This window comes from Carassius carassius, chromosome 22, assembly GCF_963082965.1.
Source record: "Carassius carassius chromosome 22, fCarCar2.1, whole genome shotgun sequence".
Taxonomy (NCBI): Eukaryota; Metazoa; Chordata; class Actinopteri; order Cypriniformes; family Cyprinidae; genus Carassius; species Carassius carassius.
In genome coordinates this window covers 32,463,527-32,484,649 of record NC_081776.1, presented here as the reverse complement: position 1 = coordinate 32,484,649, position 21,123 = coordinate 32,463,527, and positions in this window count along the sequence as shown.

Here is a 21,123-nt window from a genome sequence, read left to right as displayed (position 1 = left end):
ACTTATTTATTTGCATTATTGTATTTGCATTATTGTATCGTATTATATACTACATCTCTTTATACAGACTTTAACTTGAGCTTTATTATTGTCTTTTATGCATGTTTACTGCAGAGAGCAGACATCCCAAGTCTCCCGGAAGTTCCGGGAGTCTCCAGCATATTGAAAGCGGCTCCCTGAGACCCGCGAATTAGTTAAAATCTCCCGGAATCTAGACCGAGCGAGCAAAAGCGCGCATGCGAAACAGATACTGTGTTTCAAACCGTGTAGCGCACGCACGACAGAGAGAGAGAGGGAGCGAGAGACCTTGCGTGTGTGTGCTAATGTGCGTGTGTGCGAAGCGCATGTAAGACAGAGAGCATCCTGATTGGCCTGTTTCTGCAAATCAACCAATCAATTGTCAGTGTGGGCGGGCTTTTATCTCTACTCCCGAGTCCCGAACAACATTTATCAGTTATGTCTATCTAGAAACAGGAGCACCATGGCAGAGGGAGAGTGCCACAAAACAAAAAAAGTATAAGACACATTTTACGGCAGACTACACGAAAGTGTACCCCTGTCTTATAGGTGTCAAACATAATGACAGTCTTGCTCAAGCATTGCCCATGGGGCGTTATATGATTGCAAAAGGCATGTTGAGATGAGTTGACAAGTTTAATTTCATCTGTATATTATTCAGGCTAGTTGCCAAGGCTACATGAAAACAACAAACTCCTTAGACCTGTTTAAAGTTGCCTACCTCCCTGAAATGACCTTTTGCAGGTTGGGATGTCTGAGAGAGAACACCTGACCATCTTTGCTATAGTTTAAAATTTTATATGGTTGAGGTAGACACCTTTTAATTTAGATTATGTAAATTTAAAAAAGATGTTGCTAATTGTCATAAATGTTCGTTAGCTTTTCTGCAATGTTTTTGCGGGGTGTTGTGAATGTGCTGTAAAAGAGGGATGTATCTGGGGATGGCTTCAGTCGTTCAGAAAAAAAAACAAAAAACAGGACTGTCCACGAAAGTACTTTCCACACAAAAAAGGCACGCTCATGTTGGTATTGTTTGTGTCAACATATACAGAAGCAAGAAAAGGTTTGTGAGCACTACTGAACCGATTTGATGACATGTTCAATAAAGACATTACATTCACAAAAATGTTGAAGAAGTAACTACCTGGTTGACCTGGATGACCCACAACTGATTTCTGAGTTTAATGAGTCCCCTGTTTGTCCTTAAAAATTAAACTGTCCACGATTCTTCAGAAAAATTATCTTGGTTCAGCACATTCTTCTTAGGGTGCTTTCACACTTGGTTCACTTGCCTGGTCTGAACCAGAGTTCGGTTGCTCCCCTCCCCCGCTGGACTGTATTCATATTATAATATTTGAGTCTGAACCGGTGTTCGCAGTGCGTTCACATAAGCAGCGAACCGTACCGGAGTTCACATGAAGCGTACCCCAGACCACCATTTTTAAGCAGACTCTGGTACGGTTCGCGGGTGCGCACCTGAGTATGGAAGACAGCGTTCACATCATCCAAACGAACCGAACGCACCAAAAGTGCTAGTGTGAAAGCACCCTTACAGATTAATACAATCAGAGTTCAGCTCTTTCAAACTTTATAATGGCAGTTGATAGTGTTCCAGATTTTGAAGCAAAATAATGTGTGTCAGTCCATCATATAAAGTACTCCACATGGCTCCAGGGGGTTAATATATGATTGAGTACAGTATGGAGTACCACAAGGCTCAGTACTTGGACTGTTGACTTTTATGTTACCCTTGGGTGATATCATCAGGGATCATGGTGTTAATTTACAATGTTAAAACAATGCGCTTAAACAGAACTGATTACTCTTTCGCATATACTAGTCTCTGAATGAACAAATAGACACAAAATTATTTAAAAAATAATTGTCTCTTCAAGTATTCTCGTAAACGGTTATATCTTAAGTGAACATATACAGTGGAGAAATAAATCTGTGCATTATTATATTGGATCTGTGCACTCGTTCTTAAAGGGGCAGCAGCCTTTAAATACCTGCTGTTCCATTAGTGGCACCTGCTGTCAGAGAGTGACATTTGCGTCTCATTCACAAAGGTAAAATCTGACCATTCTGTTTTTACTTAATTTTTTAAAATTATTATTTAGCCTTTTGTTTTTGGATAGTAATTCAAATGGTTTCCTCTGATTTAAAATATTTCTATAAGTTATGATATTTCTTTAAATTGTATGATTTTTTATTTGATTTGATTTTAGTTTGAAGTTAGTTTTTTATTTAACATTTTAATTTCACAAAGAAATATGCAGCATTTTGTCTTTTGTCTAATAATAAAAGAACCCATTTTTATTTAATAATTGGTCTTAAATCTCATTTCGTAAAAAAATAAATAAATATATAAATAAATTGTAAGAAAATTGTATGGTGTAATCTGTATTGTGAGTTTTATCACATCAAGTTTATAAAATTGTTACATCCAGATATGCTACTATATTTTTTGGTGATCATGCTGATTTGTCCATACTAAGGTTTAGCCAATGTCTTTATTTTTATTACAGGCTAGTTAAATAAATTTTTTTGGCTACTAAAATCTGAAAAATGCCTGCTACCAGGAATTTAAAAAAATGCGAGCCCTGAGGTGTGTTTCCCAAAAGCATCATTAATAGCGACATTGCTTGTGACCGTGGGAAATGATCTCTGTCAATTCTGACTCCACGATGCTTTTGCAACTCTTTTTCACTTAAAGTTTGGTCCATTCATTAAACAAATCTATTGGACAACTGTGCCAGTTGTTTTGGCTACTTTCATTATGTGTTTGGTGTGTCTGGATTCGTTTTGAAGCTTGGAATGCAGCATGAAATGGCACAGAATCCTATTCATTGTATTCAAATTGAATTTATATTGATTGGAAGATGGTGTTCTTTTGTTAATAGAAATTCTGTGGACAATTGATGTTAAAAATAAAATGCAAACAAAACAAATCTTATGTCTGGTAGATGTCAGAAAGCATAAAAACAAGACAAGCAAACGCTCTGTGGGTGGTGTTAAATTTGCGATCACTTCACACTTTCTTACATTTAGATACAAGACATATATATGATATCGATAGTGTTCTGAATCTGTTTTATCCAACCTTTATCATCCTTTAAAGGCAGGGTAGGTAAAAAAAATGTATAAAAAACTTTTTTTCCAAATTTGTTTAAACTTTATTTATATATCAATACATAATTAAAATGTAAGTACTCTGAAAAAGAAAGTATAAAAATCGAGTGACTGTAGACCTCTCACGACTGTTTTAAAGACAGCTCATTATTTCCATTCACTCCACCCCCTCCCTTCTGGGCTCCTTCCAAAACCTCTACTACGGCTCGCTAAGTAATGTTATGTTAGCTATATTACGCAGCTACGTGTGCTAATGACACATGATTCATGAAAAAAATATGTATGATCAAAATACAAAAAGAAAGATTTACCTGTCCAGCAGAAATAAAGCCATCAAGGAGTCACTTTTCAGCCCCTTGAGTTCCCTCAGTTCTCGCCATCGCTGGAAAGCCACGCCGATATAAACTCGCGTTTTATTTCTTTATTTCATTGCCTTTTCTTGTACTGTTACTGTCTTCCTTTTTTGCCTGGTTTGCCTTCACTAACTGCATAGGCCGGTACTGTGAATTTTGCTTGCTGTTTCTCTGCCATTGTTTTGGTATTCCTAGGATCCGTGCCTGTTGAATTCCTCAAATCAAACGTGCGCGCGCAAGTGGGCAGGTCATGTGTGGCAAAAGGGTGGTTGCCATGGTTGCGAGAGAGTGACAGTCGCCTAAGCCAATCCTATGTTCGTCCCGAAATGGAAATAATGAGCGTTGTTTAATACAGATTAAACGGTCTAGAGTGACTCGATTTTTATACTCTTTTTATCAGAGTACTTACATTTTAATTATGCATTGATATATATAGAAAGTTTAAACAAATTTGGAAGAAAGTTGTTTATACATGTATTACCTACCCTGCCTTTAAATTAGTTTTCTGTATGTGAATTTCTGTTTTAACACTGTCATTGCATCTGCACTTGAAAGTATCAAATCTGGCAGGTCATCAATTAGGATGGATATTATTAATGAAATATTCTGCAGGATGTATGAAATAAAAGTTAAGGGTACGTCTACACAATTCATTTGGGTTCCTGCACATGTTGGTGTGGAGGGAAATGAACAAACTCTTAGAATAAAGCAAATAGTTCTACATATCCCATTTAGTAATGAAGAATCTAAAGTATACATTAGAACATGTACACAATCAGTATGGCAGATATATTGGGGTGACCATTGAACAGGTGGATTTATATAAAAAACAGCTGATGTTGGAAGAAAGGAGAGTAGGAATCAAAGAGAAGGAATTATCATTACATATATTAGAATTGGACATACTGGACTTAATAGTACTGTACTTTATATTGAATTGGTAAGCACCCAATTAGCAAATGTATACAGTGCATTCAACAAGAAACAGTTAAACATGTCTTACATCAATGTGTAAAATATAACAATGAGAGATATCGTCTTAATTCAGTCAATGAAGAAAGTTAAATACCATGACTTTGTCAGTTTTATTGGGGAAATCAGCTAACAAGATATATGACAATGTTATTAAGTTTATTAAAGATTGTGAATTAAGAGAATATTGAATATAATAAGGTTGTGTTTTTTGCTATTTTTTTTCTTTTGTTTTGTTTTATATGGCCCTTTTCCCATCTCTCCGCCATCATATATACTGCATAATCTTGATCAACACTCCAGTCCAGTCAGTGGTGGTAATGCACCTATGAGCTGGTTTGCCAACTGTCAACAAAACACCAAAGATGAAGAAGAATTTCTGCTTTGTGTGAAGGGAACTTTTAATTTGGTGTGGTGACGTGATGTCATAAGTCTGCGTCCTGCATCTGTGATTCTGCTGAAGAAAGGTTTGTTTTTAATCCTTTAAAGAGTTTAAATCAATACAACCCATTCAGATTTAAAGATATGTTTTAGAGTGGAAATTTATAATGTATGGTTAAAATCTATTTAATAACAGGAATGAACACATTTTCATAGTAAAGCACATCCACCTGAGTAACAAAAGAGATGCATCTCATTTGACTCCCTATATAGTATATTGTGTAGCAGTTTGTTTACTGGAGAGTGAGTAATGATAGAGTTACAGAACTTTTAAAAAGTCAGGTGAGCTTCAACTAAATCAAACACTTGTTTGTAAGCGCTGGAATCACAGCACTCTGACGACACACTGCTGGGGCCAGTTCTTCATCTGTCGATAACTCAGTTCGCTGGATCTGATGGATGATGGTTTGGCCTGATCTTGGATTGGTTGGTTCTTCGAAGCTCATCCCAGAGTTGCTGTGATAGCAACAGGTCCGTAAACTCAAACCTGCTCGAGTGCAGCTTATTTCATGTAAACAGGGTTAGATTGCATCTTTTAAACCAGAACTGGTACTCAAAATATGTCCGCTGCCATTTAATCATTTTAAAAATTTAAGATAATATAATAATGTTGTGTAGTCCATAATAGCCAACTATAGACACAGCCAGTTTTACTCACTGAAATGTTTATTTGTCATAAAATTATTATTACTTCATAATAGTATTAATTAAGAGTTTTACACACAGATAATGTAGAGTCTTGCATTAATTTAAGGGAATTAACCGATTGGTTTATCACATGACTACCTCAAACAGGCTTTAAGTAGTCGTTAGCAAAGTTGAATCAGCTTTTTTAATGATTCGGTTGATTCAGCTCACTCATTAAGACTCATTAAGTCACTTGCTGCCACCTACTGGTGGTTCCAGTTTCAGATTTGGAAAAAAACAACAGTTTCATTTAAACAACAGTTATGCACAATCCATCTATGAATTTTGTTGATCATGATTTCATTTGATTGTTAATAGCCAGCATGTCTTTTTATTTGAATAAATGTATTTATTAAATAAGAACCTGACATAAGAAGACACCGATATGACAATAACTTTTATAAAAAATATTTTTTTTAAAAATGTTTCCTGCTCGAAAGTTATTTCAGGGTTTTGATCTCTCAACTGAGAGAACACATCATGTTACTCCACAGTGATTCTCTGTTTGAGGGCATTTACAGTGTATAGGTATAGGGTCCAAACATCACCTCAAGCCCAGGGTCCCCCACCCACCTAAGTCCTGCCCTGGCTCTATATCTCATTTCTGTTTGCCTTCAGCATCTTTTAGAGCATTTGCAGTACATTCGTGAGACAGATGTAAGTGCCATTATGAACCGAAGCTTTGTAAACAAAACGGTTTAAAAACATAAATATATGAAAGTGCAGAGAGTAATGTCGTGCATTTGCCGACTTCTCCTGCGCCGTTGTAACTAAGCACAGTGGTCAAGAGCTGCTGGCTTGATGACGCAAACAAACCGCGATTCAGACCCAAATAATGTGAACGCAGTCCAGCGGGGTCATTCAAACTCTGGTTCAGATCAGGCAAGCGAACCAAGTGTGAAAGCACCCTAAAAATACACCCACAATGTTTTCATGAAAGTGTTATCTATTAAACATAATCTACAAATAAATCAAAACATACCAAATATAAATCATAAATGCCTAAATATGAAATGTTTCCTTATTAATTTGTAGTCCTAGTTTTGAGTGTTTTTGTCTAATCATGTGATTTAAGGTCCTTAACTCTCACTCTGACTAACTCCCTTACTAGTGTGCTGACTACTGAACTAGAACTGATTGAGACACACCCAGAGATTTAGATTGGGTTTATCTTTCTGACTGTTATTCTGATCTTAAACACAGAAAAACTCCTGCTGAAGAGACTGAGACACACAAAAGATGGTGTTTATTAAACAGGAGAGTGAAGACGTGAAGATTGAAGACACATTCAGAGTCAAACGTGAAGAGATTGAGACACAAACAGGTTAGTCAAGTCATCTTTATGTAGCACTTTATTCAATAATGCTTGTCAAAGCAGCTTTACAGTGTCCAACAGGAAAATATGTTGTCAACTATGGAAGAAGACAATAACAGAGCTAAAAGTTTAGTTTCATTCTTTTAAAGTCTTTCTTCAGTCATTCTGCATCATGAATCTCTTTGTTTACTACACATAACATGTAACAAAATGAATGACGTCACAGATTAAATTATGAAAAACAATGAATATATTGCCAAAACAAAACAATTACACTGTGTAACTGGAAAAACTGCTGACTACTCTCGTCTAACTCGGGTTCGGATTCATTGAACGGCTACAGGGTGTCCGGTCAGAACATTAGGTCTCACACCGGGAATGTACTTCAAGGTGATTTAGTGTGCAAAGATGTGTGTGCTTCTGTAAATATAAAACAGTATACAAATATGAATAAACACACATTAACAGATCTTTATACAACAGCATTGTAAATTATATGTAATATGAAATGTAATATAGATACAAATACGACTCAGAGCTCTATTAAATGATCGCACTACTGCACTGTGTGTCTAGCTCATCAGGTGAACAAGCCTGAACATGTTCTCCGAGATGCGTTTTAGGTCAACGCATTGTTGCCTAATATGCAATATAACATTAAATATTCTATAAAACAAAAAACACAGGAGGATCATACCATTTTGTCTACAAGGAAATGTGCAAACATAATAAACAATGTGAACATTTAGGAGGAATGCTGCTGTAGCAGTCATTAATCTCTCTCATGAACTTGTCATACAATAAAGTAAATGTACTTACGATTAGTTGCACGCACACATATATCCACACAATCCTTAAATGGGCCACTTCTAACTAATTTAACTATGAAATATTTACTATATACACATCCAGCCTCCATACTGTCTTGTTTCTCACTCTGTGGAAAGTTTTGGAACAGTCCAAATCATAAACACAGGCGGGAGGGTTTGGAAGAGTTCACTTTCGAGGGATGGCCCTACTAACAGCCGCCCCCAAATTCACAGGGTGAATTTGAACAAGAAAGGCCATACTAAGTATTGGAATGTCATTCAGTCAAAGGAAGTTAGGCAGATGATCTTGCTCACTGGCCTTGGGTAAGTTCTGTCTTTCACTTTGATCTCAGCTGATCTGACTCTTCCCAGGGAAAACTTGAACAATTCTTCCTACAGCTGTGGATCCACAATCATAACAGTTTCACCTATCCGTAGGTTGTCTATTTCTGACATCCATTTCTGTCCATTTGAAGGCTGGGTAGGTAGTTACGGATGAATTGCCTCCAAAAATGATCAGCTAGTAGCTGACTATGCCTCCATCTCCATTGACTCAGAAGCTCAGAATCCTGGTTTATCTTTTGGGGAAGTGAGGTGTCCTGCCGCCCCATCAGCAGGATCAGCAGTAACTGGGACAGGGTCAGCAATGTCCAAAGATGTGTAACCAAGAGGTTGGCATTGAGGATCCCCTCAATTTCAATAAGAACAGTCTGCAATACTTCTTCAGTAAATACTGTGCTCCGAGTGTCACTTGCAGGGCTGTTATCAAGGACTGAATAGCGGTTTTCCTGCTCCCAGCATCCACCAAAATGTGGGGCATTAGGTGGATTGAATGTAAACTTAATTTGATGGCTTGCCAGTTGAGCTTGGAGCTCAGGATGAAGAGCAGTGTAGTAGGCATCCCTAAGTTCCCTTTCACAAGCTTTGAAATTCGTTCCCTGACAGGATTTCAAATGGTTTCCCTCGTCGAGCAATGAAGCCACGAAGGGCCATCAGGAATGAGTCACTGTCCATACTTGTGCGGAGATCAATATGCACTGCACGGGTGGTCATACACTTGAAGATGATCCCCCAATGCTTCTAATTTAGTCATCCAAACTTTATGAGATAGTGACCAAAGTAATCTATACCTGTCGAATAGAAAACTGGCTGGTGAATTCTGAAACTGGCAGGTGGGAGATCTGCCATCCTGGGAGGCGGGGTTGGGGGTTCGGTCAGTAGCCCGCAATTTCAGCACATTGGCGATGGTGATGTTTGACTGCTGCTCATCCTCTTAATACCCAGTATTTCCTCCTGAGCTCCGCAAACACCCTCTCTGGTCCAGGGTGATGCAAATGGTCATCGTAGTCTTTAATAATTAGTTTGGTGAGCGGGTTATGTGGGTCAAGGACAATGGGGTGAATGGTATCCTCAACTAACTGACTGATTTGTCGGAGGCGACCACCAACCCAAATGAGATTGGTTTTGATTTCAAGTGCAATATCATCAGGGAATGATTCTGCCTGGATCTGTTGGAGGGCTGTGAGCTCAGCTTCTATATAGTCTTATGCAGTTGCAATGGAGGGAGAGCTTTCTGCTGATGGTAGTATAAGAGCATTTAAGTAGTCTGTGAAGATGAAAAATTGATGAAGACCTGGCAGTGACAGAGCAGAGGTTAAAGTCCACAGAAAGTTGACCTTTTCGGCTCACTGTCTTGACTTACGTGAGCTAATGGTGGCATCTCTGTCCAGCAGTCTGGTCTTTGTCTGAGGAATGCTGGGCCTTGGTTCCATTTGCTGTCTTTGGTGAGATCAGAGGTAGTGAAGGGTACATTATAGCCAAGGGGATCATACTGGCTGGCAAGGATCTGATAGATGCTTCACATTGTGGGAACTTCACTGTCTGGTTTGCATCATTTGTAAAGATGCCAGGGTTTTTTGGAAAAAATGCTGTATTTTGACATCAAGATTTCAAAAGCTTATGGCTTGAAAGGGCTTAAAGATAGAGATCTACTGTCAATTATAAAAATGTTTGGCATGATCGAAAGTTTATGTGGGATGTAAATATACTAATCTAATTTGCATAGTATGACATCACCAGGGGCGGCCATCTCGAATTTCATAATATACAGGAAATATTAGATATTGAATTGATGTTTGAACATATTTGCATGTTTTTGTGTGTGTGTGTGTGTGTCTTTTTTATCCTCATTCCAAATTATCAGAAAAGAGGAAGCCAACAATAAAACAGTAGAAAATACTAAATTATTACTATATTACTACACTATATAGTAGTAAAACGTAAGTGAACTGTAGCCTACTTTTTGATCAGTTCATCAGTAATATTCAGGAAATAATAGATAATGAATGGATGTTTGAACTTATTTGCAAGTTTTTTTTGTTTGTTTTGTTTGTAGTTGATTGTTGTTGTTTTTTGTTGTTGCTTTTTTGTCTTTTTATTCTCATTCAAAATTATCAGAAAAAACAAACAGGAAAAGTAGTACATTATTACTATATTACTGCGTCATAGTAAAATACATGTGCCTATTTTTTGATCAGTTGACCAGCTATCTGCCCAATCAGGTACTATGTGACACAGTTCGTAGTTCTTGAGAGTATGGTTCCTCTCATTCATTGCATGACACAGCGCAGAGCACACCTTCTCCACACAGACTGTACCTGTACTGTCTGCCAGCTGCGCATTAGAGCGTGCGTGATCAGCAACAGCTCTCCTATGGACACTATGACCATGTTCACCTCTGCCACCCGCATCCCCGTTGAGCAAAGGGTCGAAATGATCGCTTGTTTGTGCTTCGTGAACACTCTCGCCTTGCATGGCGACACCATTACGCTGCAAAGATGTACCACGAGAAGCACGATCATTAGACGGCCGATCGTCATTTCCCAAAGGCAAATATTCCCCTTCAGAGTCAGAATCGGCGAACAACATTTGCAACACATCCTCGCGGTACAACTTTGTATTAGCCATCTGGCGATTTTCTCTCATAAATCTCACCATTTACACTCACGCTATGAAATGAATTGCTTCCGCATCAATGACATGAGAGCTCACTTCCTCTGCTTTTTCCTCGAGCACTTTGAACAGAAACATGGCATAATGTTGGTCTAGAATCAAAGTACTACATGTCTGCCATCTAGTGGAAGGGGATACAAATGAGATATTACACCATATAATGAACTATAGTCTATTTTATTATGTATGACGTCTTGTCGCAATTTTGCGACTTTGGCGCTTAGAGGATTAAAGGTATTGAAGGTGGGATAGGTTGAATCCATACAGTCCATACAGTATGGTTAAATCGTGCTGATAGAAGTGTTCTCTCTTGCGCTCGCGCTTCACTTCCTCAGTTCTCATGTGACGTTACAGCGCGCAATCAGTTCTCAGCCCTCAAATACACCCAAAGCAGTCCAAATGTTTATCGTGTAGAGTATCTCACGTAAATACAGTAGGTTATGGATTAAGTGAACATGAACAGGTGGGTGAAAACTGAACGTGTGTCGGTATTTCATACATGCCTTCCGACTTAAAAGGACAGCATTCCAAATTAAATAGCTGTCATTAATGTTAAACAACAAAAGATGTTAAATAAATGTAGGCTATACATGTTAAGTAAAACATTCAGTATCTGAAAAATGTGTTTAATTTGTATCTCTATTGTATTTGACTTATTGTGCTTCTTTAAAATATATAATAATATTTTTATAAGTTGCTCCCTTTTCACTTAGAGGGATAGTTCACCCAAAAATTAAAATTGTCATAATTGATTCAAGATTTTCAAAATTCAGTTCTTGATTCAAATTTCTCATAAGCTTAATTGATTTGGTCTAAAGGGAGAAGAATTAATGATTATTTTAATTTGAAAACTACATATAAAATAGCACATGGTGCAGGATGTATCAGTGTTAATCCCAGACGTGTTCTAACTGCTGCTGGCTCACCAGGGGACCCCAGTCGGACTGGTTCAATGCGATGAATGGGATTTACCTTGTCCAGCTGTTGTAGAGGTAACCCTGCAAGATGCTTACATTTCTGTTGCAGGACACTGACTGGGTGTGTATGTTCTGCCAGATCGAGTGCTTTGGCTGTGAAGGCATTACGGATCTTGTAAGCTTTGCTGGGGTTAACAGTTTGGGACACAGTAAAAGTCACTGCTGCCCTGTGAATGATCTGGGTATCCTGTCTCACTGTATGAAGAACAAGGTTCTCTGGCTCCCCCGCAAGTCTTAATTTCTGCACTGCATCATTCAGAATGATTGGTCCCTTCTGATTCATCATCTAATATGGTGTAAGCCTCAATTGCCACATTGTCATACTTGATCAGAGCCTTAGTCACTTTGAGCAGTACTTTACTTCCCGAGTTCCCGAGCCAAGTTCAGCTCATTCCTGTGCAGTTTTATATGTTGATAGAGATGGCTTGACCTGTTCATTGACATTGACATCATGTAGTACCATAAGATACTTCAAGAAGCTCCTATTCAAGCCAATCTGCGAAGTCCACCAAAGTGGAAATAGAGACTTGCAAATGGTGGGTGTGCCACTTGAAACTTGATCTGAGGTCATGTGGCAGTTCACTCAGGAGTCGAGACACCTAGTGATCTACATTCCAGCTCTACAGTAACTATGTGGCCAAGTTGCTGCAACATACTGACAAGCGAGCACACCTGTAGTCTGAACATCCTGAAGGTCTTTACATATCCACTGTGTATATTGGCTCAATCCATCAGCTCTGAGCTTTCCTCTGGCACAGCTGGATGTGATGATATTTACTATAAACACATCTACACATCCACCCTCTCACTCTGAAATCCAGAAATCCTGATGTGTGCGGGGAACCCCGAGGACAAACGCGCACATGCTCTGGAGATTATCACTTGAAATGAAACAATATCTAATCATAAAGCGAGATGGAAGACTGAAGTCATGTTGCAGCAAAAAGTGAAATTGATGTGGACAGCAGAGTTGATTTATTTAAAGTTTAAGGCTATTTCAAAGAGAATAAGATCTCTTTTCCAAGAGAGACCTGAGAACAGCAATTATAAAAAACAGCTCTGTGATTTTTTGACCATTGCTCACCTCTAGCTCACTCTGTAACTTGTACAGACTATGTTCCCGCTATCCCCACGACTTCACCCAAACCCTTTTCTTTCTTTTTTTTCATTAATTTTCTATGAAAATAATTCCAAACAATGAAATTTATCAAATTTACATTTGCTGTCTATACATTACTTTACATTTGCTTTAGTCATCATAGAATTGCCTAAAATTTTATCAAATTGGGGTCTTGTTAATATTTTTTTTTCTTCTGTGCTTACTGATGAAAATACATTTACTCCTCAAAATAATAACTTCAGGGAAAAAAGCTTAAAAACACTTTCTCTTTTTGAGAACGGAAAGCATTAAGTGCTGTTTTTATTTTTTTTACATTTCTGTTCAATGAACATAGAAGCTTAACCATACTCCGATTAAAAAAAACTGAGGAGACAGGATTTGTCTAATGTGTTACAGATGAATGGCAGATTTGTTCTGTCTTTAAGTAACCAGTTCTCCTGGGTCAGACTGTGGGTTATAGTCCTGCAGGGACTGTTTACTTGATCCCGTTTGTACTGAGTTTCTAAACATTGCAGTGATTTCACTCCTGCCTGCACTGGTAACATTGCAACAGCTTGTAGAGATATTGAAGAAGTTACACAAACATCATGTTCCTTGGAGATCTACCTTCCTGCAGATTTCAGTGCTAGTCCTGCTCCAACACACCTGCCTGCTATTATCAAGTGTTCCTGAACCAGTGCTGCCTTGATGTCGCTGGGTTTGAGTGCTGCCTTTGATAGCCTAGATCAGGGGTTTTCAAACTGTGGGTCGCAGAGTGGGACAAGGTGGGTCACAAAGTCACTTAGCCTCCTTAAAATCCTTAAAATGGATTTTGCATTTCAATGACACACACACTCACACAGATCAGTCCAGTGCTTCATGATATAACAACATTATTTATGAAATGCCATATTCTTAGTGAGATTTTTGAATCGCAATTAAGTCCGTGATTTAAAACATGCATTGCATGTTTTGAAACGTGGGTGCGCACAAGTTTTAATAACAATGAGGGTCTCCCACAGTTAATTATTAAAAGGCTCAATCGTTCCGCATTATTAATAAGAAGCAAGCTCACTTTTGCTTTTTGGGTGTCCACAGGTCCATAAAAGTCTTAAAATGTCTTAAATAATATTCTCCTTAAAAAATAAGTCTTAATGTCTTGCATTTGGATTTGATGGATCTTAAATATTTTTGGTCACATTAGTGTTAAAACATCTTCAGTCTGACGGACCACATTACTGTCTACAATCATTGGACAGACCGAGGATTTCTCTTCTTCTCCGCGGTGAGTTACTGTGTCATCAGAGAGAATTGCAGTAAGTTAGCAGAATACAGAAAACAAGGTCGATCAGGTGCGCAGCGGAGCTGTGAGGTAATCAGGTGGATTGGTTTTAAAGCCCAACAAGCCTATTCTACGCTATCTGATACTGACAGCCAGAATTATGAAGCCATTAGGGCTGTGGTGTTAAAAATAAATGAGCGTGTGCCAGAGAGTTATCGGCAACAGTTCTGTTCGTTACAGTGAAAGTTGAAACAAATGTTGAGTTCGTAAGAGGATTTATTGTGCAGTTTGATCGTTGGTTTACAGCGGCAGATAGGACAACAATGGATAAGCTGAGAGAGTTAATTTTATTTGAACAATACAGAAATACACTTCCTGAAATTGTAGCTACTTATGTTGCGGAGCGTCAGGTTAAAACTGCTTCAAAAGCTGTACTGCTGGTGGATGATTGGGAACTTATTCATAAGCCCTATGTTGAAAGATTCAGTGAACATCAGGTTCATACACGGGTGATTCCTTCCGTTGAAAAACATCAAGTGACTATGATAACTGTAATTATTGTCTGGGAAAAGGACATTGGAATTTGAATTGTCCAGTGCTTAAGTCAAAGAATTCAAGTGTAAAATTTGTTAGACATTCCCATTCCGCGAAGACGGCTGTCCTGGCTACTTCTGTTCCTGTATTAAATCAGGCTGGTATTTTGAAAGGAATACCGGGGTAGCGCCCAAGAATGTAGAGAATCACCAGCAGTTATTTGAACCATTTTTTTCTAATGGTTTTGTGTCGCCTCCAGGTGGTGTTGAGAAAGTAGCAGTGAAAATTCTCCAAGACACGGGCTCATCCGAGTCGTTTATTTTGGAGTCTGTGTTACCCTTCTCAACTGAGTCCCACACTGGTAGTTCGCTGCTGATTCGCGGAATTGGGCTTAATACATTATCTGTACCCCTGCATAAAGTTGATTTGATCTGTGACCTAGTGCATGGGGTGGTGGTTGGTATACGCCCTATTCTACCTGTTGATGGCGTCTCTCTGATTCTTGGAAATAATTTAGCCAGCGGACGTGTTTGGGTTAATGAATCGCCCTCTCTGGTTGTGACTAATGAACCGTCCTGTACTAATGGTCTGGATGAGAATGTGCAACAGTATCCGAAAGTGTTCGTTGCGTGTGAGTTCAACTTAGAGCTGAAGAAAAAATCGAATCATGTTTTGTTTTGAAGGATTATCCCATTGTGGTTTCTCGGGAAGAGTTGTCAATTGAACAACAGAATGATGAAACATTCAAACCACAATTTGAACAGGTTGTTGACAGCAATGAAATCTGTGACAGAGCGCAATTGATGGTATGAGAGATTCTGTCATTCAGGTCGTGATACCTGTAAAATTTCGCTCGTTAGTGTTAAAAATGGCCCACGATCAGATCGCCAGTCATGCTGGTGTTCAGAAAATGTATGACAGAGTTCTTTGCTATTTCTACTGGCCTCGTATTAAAAAGGACTTTGCCAGTTTTATTAAAACCTGTCATACATGCCAGCTTACCAGTAAACCGAACCTGTCGTTGAAGCCAGCTCCTCTGCGTCCAATTCCGGCTGTATGTCAACCGTTCAAACACCTTATTATTGATTGTGTCGGTCCACTTCCTCGCTCGAAAGCTTGAAATGAGTACTTGTTGACAGTGATGTGTCAAGTTACGCATTATCAAGCTGCGTACCCATTGCGCTCAATTAATACAAATCTATTGTGAAAGCCCTCACTCAGTTCGTGTCTATTTTTGGGTTACCAAAAATTATCCAATCGGACCAAGGAAGTAATTTAACTTCGAAATTGTTGCGGCGGTGCTTTTCGAGCTGGGTATTAAACATAATATGTCAACCGCGTACCACGCCCAGAGTCAAGGGGCACTTGAATATTTTCATTCTACGTTAAAATTCTTATTGAGAGCCTACTGTCTGGAAATGCAGCTGGACCGGGAAGAAGGTCTGCCATGGTTGATGTTAGCAATCAGGGAAGTTATGCAACAGAGTATTGGTTTTAGCCCAAACAAGCTCGTTTTTGCACACAAAGTCAGGAGGTTATTAGCTGTCTTATGTGATCAATGGATTGATTCAGAACGACCGGAAAACTTGTCAAAGTACGTACTGGGTTTCCGTCATTGGCTTTCATTAGCTGGGGAGTTAGCTGGGAAATGTTTAAATGAAACTCAGGGGAAAATTAAAAAGTTCATGGGCACTCCAGCTAATGATCGTGACAGCAGGGCCATGGATAATTACACGATTCTGATGCCAGACCAAAGAAAGAGATCCCAAGTCTGTCATGTAAATGTCCTTAAGCCTTATTATCAGCGTAACCGATTGGTTTTAAAGCCAGGGGTGCCTGTGGTGCTAGTGGACAGCTCCCCCCAGGCAGGTGTTACACAGGAATTGATTGGTCTGCTTTCTGAGTTCCCGGAGCTGTTCTCGGATGTTCCAACTCAAACGACGGAGTTGGAGCATGATATCGAGGTGGGCAAAGCTGCTCCTGTCTATTAGCGTTTTTACAGGGTTCCGCTGAATAAACGAGAGGTTTTAGAAAAGGCAGTCCAGTATTTGCTGGATAACAGATTAGCCAAGCCTTCATTTTCCAGCTGGTCAAGTCAAGTCACCTTTATTTATATAGCGCTTTAAACAAAATACATTGCGTCAAAGCAACTGAACAACATTCATTAGGAAAACAGTGTGTCATTAATGCAAAATGACAGTTAAAGGCAGTTCATCATTGAATTCAGTGATGTCATCTCTGTTCAGTTTAAATAGTGTCTGTGCATTTATTTGCAATCAAGTCAACGATATCGCTGTAGCTGGTCCTCACCGTGTTTGTCGGTAAAAAAAATCTGACGGTACATTTAGTTTTGTTACAGATTATAGGATACTGAATTCTGTTACAAAACCAGACTCGTTTCCTCTGCCGAGAATTGAGGACTGTGTTGATCAGGTTGGTGCCACAAAATTTTTGACAAAATTAGATTTACCTAAAGGCTATTGGCAGATTCCGTTGACAGAGCACGCGTGCGGTAGGTTTCTACCGTTGTTTCTGTAGGAATTTCTCGGCGGTCGTTGCCCCTTTAACGGACCTATTGAAAGCTACTATTTGTTTTGTCTGAGTCTTGTCAGAATGCCTTTTTGAGTCAGTGAAATCGTTGTTAACTACGACACCTGTCCTAATGGAACCTCAGCTGGAGAAAACATTAAAAAGTCAGGTAGATGCCAGTAAAGAGGGAGCAGGGGCAGTGTTAATTCAAGAGGATGATGTGGGGATTGAACGGCCGGTTTGTTTTTTCTCACGGAAGTTCAATAGTTATCAAAATAACTTCTCCACAATTGAAAAAGAGGCACTTGTGTTAATTTTGGCACTCCAACATTTCGAAGTGTATGTTGGTGGGAACAGCTCAACAGTAATAGTTTATAGTGATCATAACCCGCTTACATTTTTACACTCCCTTAAAAATCCAAATTAACGGCTGATGCATTGGTGCCTGTTTCTTCAGCCCTTTCATTTAGATGTTAGGCAGGTGAAGGGCTTGGAAAATGTAGTGGCCGAAGCACTGTCTAGGGAACACTAGAACACTTTTGTAAGGTGTTGCCTTGGATTACGAGTTAACAGGTTTTTTTTTCTTTTTTTTATTCTATCCATGTGGGGGAAGGATTTTGTTGGTAATGTGTATGTATAGGCCTATACTAAAATTATATATGTTGGTGCTGTTATAAGCATTTAAGTATTGTTGGCGGAATCCTATTGGATTCCTTTTCTTTTGTGGGGGGGGGGGGATGTTTCAGAATGTGAAAATAGAGTATTGTAACTGCCGAAAACACTTTCTCCTCCTTCATTGTTGCTCCCTAATAAGGGCATAACAGTAGTGGAATGGAAAAGTTTGGAAACCCCTGGCCTAGATCACAGCAACTTAATACTGAACATCTCAGAGATATGTGGCTATCAAAGGTGTAGCCCTTAATTGCTTCCCCTCATATTTGCAGGACAGGACATGTTCAGTTAAGATTGGGACCTGTGGCTCATCATCTATAAATTTTTTGGGAGGGATACCCCCTAAGGATTCTTGGTCCAACTCTTTTTTATTTTACATGTTGCCCCTGGAAATAATTCTTAAGAATGATGGAGTTAGCTATAATTTTCATGTTGATGACTTGCAGACCTACATCTTTCCTTTGAGAATAATGACTGTTCATCTGTTTCCCATTTGACAAGTGTTTGACTGAAATCTAGAAATCTAGTTTCTATTAAAAAAAGCAATAATTAGAAAGATAATACTTTGTTTCTTATCCAAAGTAACAATCTATAAAACTGAAGTTCTGCTCATGCAGTGGTAAAAACGATGCTGTAATTGAAAACATGTATTGAATCGAAAGACCCTTACTGAACATTTTCGGTATGAATATGTGTACCGTTACACCTCTGGTAAATAGTCAAATTAATTTAGATGTTTTGACTGAAGAGTTGTTGCATGTGTATCATGAACAATTTTTATTTTATATAACTAGTTGCATTTGCATTTTACAGAGCATGTTATTGGTTATTAAATAAACTTATATTTAGCCAAATTTGCCCCTTCATTCAAGTCCTCGGTTGTGTCAGCACTCAGTTGTATCAGCACACCATCAGTTCTCCAAAAGAAACAGTTCAGTTCAGTCAGTGTTAGCTTCACGCATGCTCGTTTAGTGTTCTGGAGATTTGAAAACTGCTGTACCCAGTTCTTGAATGGAGATCCACTGTAGCAGTACATGTGCTGGTCATATAATTAGAATACCATCAAAAAGTAGATTTCATTAATTTCATTCAAATAGTGAAACTTGTATATTATATAAATTTATTACACACAGTTTGATATATTTCAAATGTTTATTTCTTTTAATTTTGATGATTATAACTGACAACTAAGTAAAATCCAAAATTCAGTATCTCAGAAAATTTGAATATTGCTTAAGACCAATACAAAGAAAGGATTTTTTAGAAATCTTGGCCAACTGAAAAGTATGAACAATGAAAGTATGAGCATGTACAACACTCAATACTTGTTGGGGCTCCTTTTGGGGCTCCTTTTGCCTGAATTCCTACAGCAGTGCGGCGTGGATGGAGTCAATCAGTCTGTGGCACTGCTCAGGTGTTATGAGAGCCCAGGTTGCTCTGATAGTAGCCTTCAGCTCTTCTGCATTCTTGGGTCTGGCATATCTAATCTTCCTCTTCACAATACCCCATAGATTTTCTGTGGGGTTAAGGTCAGGCGAGTTTGCTGGCCACTTAAGAACAGGGATACCATGGCCCTTAAACCAGGTACTGGTAGCTTTGGCACTGTGTGCAGGTGCCAAGTCCTATTGGAAAATGAAATCTGCATCTCCATAAAGTTGGTCAGCAGCAGGAAGCATGAAGTGCTCTAAAACTTCCTGGTATATGGCTGTGTTGACCTTGGACCTCAGAAAACACAGTGGACCAACACCAGCAGATGACATGGCACCCCAAACCATCACTGATTGTGAAAACTTTACACTGGATCCCAAGCAATGTGGATTATGTGCCTCTCTTCTCTTCCTCAAGATTCTGAGACCTCTGAGAAGGAAATTAAAAATTTACTTTCATCAGAGAACATAACTTTGGACCACTCAGCAGCAGTCCAGTCCTTTTTGACTTTAGCCCAGGTGAGACGCTTCTGACGATGTCTGTTGTTCAAGAGTGGCTTGACACAAAGAATGCGACAGCTGAAACCCATGTCTTGCATATGTCTGTGTGTAGTGGTTCTTGAAGTACTGACTCCAGCTGCAGTCCACTCTTTGTGAATCTCCTCCACATTTTTGAATGGGTTTTGTTTCACGATCCTCTCAAGGGTGTGGTTATCCCTATTGCTTGTACACTTTTTGTCTTTTTCGCCAAAGTACAACAAAGAGTATGTTCCCTTGAGGTTAAAATACTGGCAACCTGATATACCTCCCATTCATTGCACCTACACAACTGGGGAAGTTCCACCTCTCCTTGAAACCGTAGGTGATCTCCTGCTAATCAGCCGTCTTTGGTACAGGCAGAAATTCATTCACTAGGCTGTCCCAAATGGCCTTGGACACATCTGGTACAATGCCTGGCACAGTGGAGATGCCCACTCGGCCACTTCTCAGCACAGGACAGATACAACAATCAAATGACTAGACGTATAGAACTCCCGTTAAAATGTTAAAAACTCTGCCTACTTTGCATAATTTGCCTTGTATCCGAAGGGCTGTGCTAATCCCAGTGGCCGGCACATTGCATGCCATGTCCTGTGTGAAAGGGCCTTTAGAGATCATGTTGGCATTCAGGGGTTTAACCTTAGAATGGTCTTCTTCATATTTAAAAGATAGGACTTTTTCAGTTAGTCTAGGAAATTACCCATCAGTTGCCACTCTCATTTGTTGGGTTCCTCAGGGTTCAAACCTGGGACTGGTTTTGTTTTTCATTTATATGCTCCCTCTAGGGTAAATTTTTTGAAAAACATGCCGTTAGTTATCATTTGTATGCTGGTGATTCGAAATGTGAACTCTTTTGAACAATACAGTCCAATTTGGTGAACTGGTACATTGGTGCACTAAAAACAACCAGTTCAAAAGATTATTTGATTGTGAAGCACACATCACTATTGCTGACTGGATTCTTTTAGTTAAATCTTGGTAACTGTGGTGTCTTTTTCCCATCTGGAGCAAATGTAAACATGCCTGATCCATATTTGTGTTGGGACCTGCAGGATCCCAATAAAGTGCTCTACTGTGAGTTTTATGAGGATTTTGATTGCCAGTTTGAAAGTATTTGGGACATGTCCTAAAGAAAGCAAAGAGTTAATATTGATGAGGTTCTGAGATTACACTCTAGTTGTATAGTGGGTATAGAATCTAGGATACATGTGGTTGGATTTGATGTTTTAATGTCTAAAGGCTTTCATGTCTTTGTACCAATAAAGTGGGGTTGACTTGTTTTTTTTTCTCTTCACCCTAGACCTGATACCACGGAAAGAGGAGA